This window comes from Felis catus, chromosome B1, assembly GCF_018350175.1.
Source record: "Felis catus isolate Fca126 chromosome B1, F.catus_Fca126_mat1.0, whole genome shotgun sequence".
Classification (NCBI taxonomy): Eukaryota; Metazoa; Chordata; class Mammalia; order Carnivora; family Felidae; genus Felis; species Felis catus.
In genome coordinates, this window is record NC_058371.1 from 198,744,800 (window position 1) to 198,748,183 (window position 3,384).

Sequence of the window (3,384 nt, forward strand, 5' to 3'; positions counted from 1 at the left end):
TGTCGTGTGTTTCCTCCAGCATTTTCATTCATTTGAAGACCCCGGTGCGTATAAAAGTAAACGGCAAGAAGGGCTCCCCCTGCGGAGATGAGTCCTGGGTTCAGTCCAGCACCCCGGGACCGTGGGCTTCCAAAGCCACCGGAACAGGGCCCGAGTCCTGGCTCCCGCTTGCTGCCTGCGTCACAGGCAAGCTGCTCAGCCCCCCAGGATCTCCTCTGGGTTTTCTTTTGTGCGGTTTGAGGTAAGAATCTTGTGGCCCTCATGCAAGGCCCGAGAGATGCCGCCACCCCCTGGATACTTGCCAGGTCCACCTGCTGGGCGGGCGCCTGAATGAGCTTCCCCCTCCCCTTCCCGGCAGACGTGCTGGCCTCTGCGAGACAGAGCGCGTTGCGTCCGTAGACCCGTCACTAGGCTATCTGAGTGAGCTCACACCCGGGAAAGTGCAGTTCCCCGCGTGGCACAGGAGGCCGCTTGCACAGAGGACCCCCGATTCCGCCACCGTCCACCATGTGTAACCCGGGGACGACACAGCCCGTGAGAGACACAGGCGGGCGCGGATTTTCGTGGGGAAGCAGCATGGTTGCAGACTGGAAGGTCCGCTTTGAAGTCAGAGTCGGGTTCGCTTCTGGGTTTTCACCGGCACAACGGGCCTGCAGTCCTGCAAGTCTGGGTCAGCGAGCGCGTGTCCTCCCGTCCTACTCGGAGACACGCGGCTGCTCAGGGTGAGAGCCTGCTCTGTCGCAAGGGTGCCCGGGAACAAACCTGAGCCCTCCTGGTCCCACATGAGTCGGAACTTCCTCCTTCCTCCGCGTGTCCTCCATACCTCCCACTCCTCGGTCCTCCTCCTCCCTCTGTCCCCCTCCTGCCTCTGTCCCACTCTTCAGTCCCTCTCCTCCCTCTGTCTGCCTCCTCCCTCTGGCATCCTGGCCCCAGCAGCCCTCATCCGCCGAGGACCTGCCACCCCGCGATCCACCATCTGTCCACTGCCCCTCACAGCCCTCGTGTCCCAAGCCACCTTCTTCCCAGGCTAAACCCGAGGCCCATCACACCAGGCTCCGCCCACCAGCCTCTTTATCAGCCTCCAGCCCTGCCCTCTGTCTGCACAGGGGTGTCTCCCGCTCATGATCTTGCCTTCTTTTTCTCTGAGGACGGAGAAGCAAACAGTGAGGAGCCTCCCCGACACCCACCAGCCTCCCTCTGCCTGTGCCTGCAGATGGCACCCCCTACACAACTGTGGCCCTCCACACCGCCACCCTGTTCCCCAGCTGCTGGCTTTGGTTCTTTCTTTCTTTCTTTCTCTTTCTTTCTTTCTTTCTTTCTTTCTTTCTTTCTTTCTTTCTTTCCTTCCTTCTTTCTTTCTCTTTCTTTCTTTCTTTCTCTTTCTTTCTTTCTCTTTCTTTTTCTCTTTCTTTTTTCTTTTTCTTTCTTTCTTTCTCAATTTCTTTCTTTCTCTTTCTTTCTTTCTTTCTTTCTTTCTTTCTTTCTTTCTTTTTAAATTAGGATTTATCCATTGCCAAACCTACTGTAGATGTTACTCATTTCCTCATGAGAATGTGAGCTCCCTGGGTTTTGCCTCTTGCCCACTGCACTACGCACGGAGCCCCGAATGGCGCCTGGCCCTTGATGATGGTCAGCAAGTACTTGCCAAAGGGATGTTCTTGGAATATCTTTTAGTCAAAATATTGACTCTCCTAGATAGCTCCTCTGATTGTCTTTCTCCCAGAACCCTGTTCAGTCAGACAGCTTTTGTCCCTTGACTCCACTGAAACAAGTCGTGTCCGGGTCCCCATTGCTCACCCCGGGGCCCCTATCTTAGTCGGCCCCTGGGCAGAGCAGGTGGTCCAGCAGTGAGTTGATGCCTCCTTCCTCCATGAGACAAGACCCAGGGTGTCTTGGGGGGTCAATCCCTTTAGATGTCCATCAACCCACTGCTCAGGCTCAGACCTCTTCTCCCCTCTCATCGGCCCACACCCGAAAGTCGGGGTGCCTCAGAGCACAGGCCCGGACCCATCCCTGGCCTTGCTCATGACTCCCAAACTCGGGTCCTCGCGGGCCTTCCCAGAACTCTAGAATCCTACGCCCAGCTGCCCACCCACCGTCCTTATCTGAATGCCCAATAGACCGGAGAACTTTCCACACTCAGCTCCTCATCCCCCGCCCCTACTCTGACCCACCTCGATACACAGCAGTCTCGTTCTTCCCATTGCCCAGACTAAGTAAACATTTATGGAGCACTTCCTGTATGCCAGGTGCCGGGTTTACCCGAGGCTCAAAGAGTAAGACTGCCGAGGCTGAGGGTGCTGGATGAAGACAGTGGGTTGTTCTTGTGGAATGAAACTCTAGGGAAAAATTAATTCCAAAGCTCTTCCAATTCCTATTTCCCAGCTCTTCCCTTTCTCCCCTTATCCCTCTACTGCAGAGGCCGAACCGAAATAGAGAAAAACATAGAAGTGGCGAGAAGGCTTGGAAGTGTGTAAATGTGTGCTTGGACAGCAAGTTGTCTGGCAGGGGCTGGCCTTGACTTTGTGGCGTGCACATAGCCTGGGCCTCCCGCAGCAAGAATAAGCACGTGTGCACGTGTGTGAGGTGCACACACACACACACACACACCGCTGACCCGGGAGTCAGGAGATCCGACTGTTCTCGACTCCGGCACCAGCCAGTCGGGCAACAGATACCCTGACCCCTGGACGTCAGTGCCCTGACTACAGCACGAGTGTCTCCAATGTTAGTCATTTACGATCCTCTGAAAACGGCCTGCAGCTGAGTTCCTGCCCAACCTGCCAGGGCCAAGAGCTGCCCTTCTTATTACAAAATTGGGGTGCAGAGGTCAAGAGATTGGGCAGGCCCCAATCCTGGGTTCAGAAGAAGCCAGCACTTTAGAAGGTCTGAGCTCGCAGGGACCTTAGAAACGATATCCTGTTTCCAGGGGTCTCAACTTCCTGTGAGCTCAGCTGGGAGGTTTTCGCCTGTGAAATCTGCTGACGGCGCAGATTTGGAAATTCTAGGCAAGGCCAACAAATCTGCCTTTCAGCAAGTTTCCCAGCTGGCTGTGAGGCAGGTGGTACAAGGACAGGACTCACGGAAACCCTGGTCTTGTCCCAATCCCTGGCTGGATTGATGCCCCGAGATGGGAGGTGGCTTGTGCTTACTGTGAGCCAGGCACGGTGGCAGATGCTGCCCAAGAGCCAACTCGTGTCACTCCGTAAGTGACCTGTGAGGTCAGGCCTCTGTTTGCTCCAGACGAGGAGAGTGACCCCCTGAGAGGTCGGGCCCCGGCATCCCAGGGTGACTTGGTGGCAGAGCCCAAAGCCAGGATCAGCCCCAGCCCGGCAGGCAGGGCTCGCCGGCCAGGCTCGGAGAGAACCCGGCTGCCGCGATATT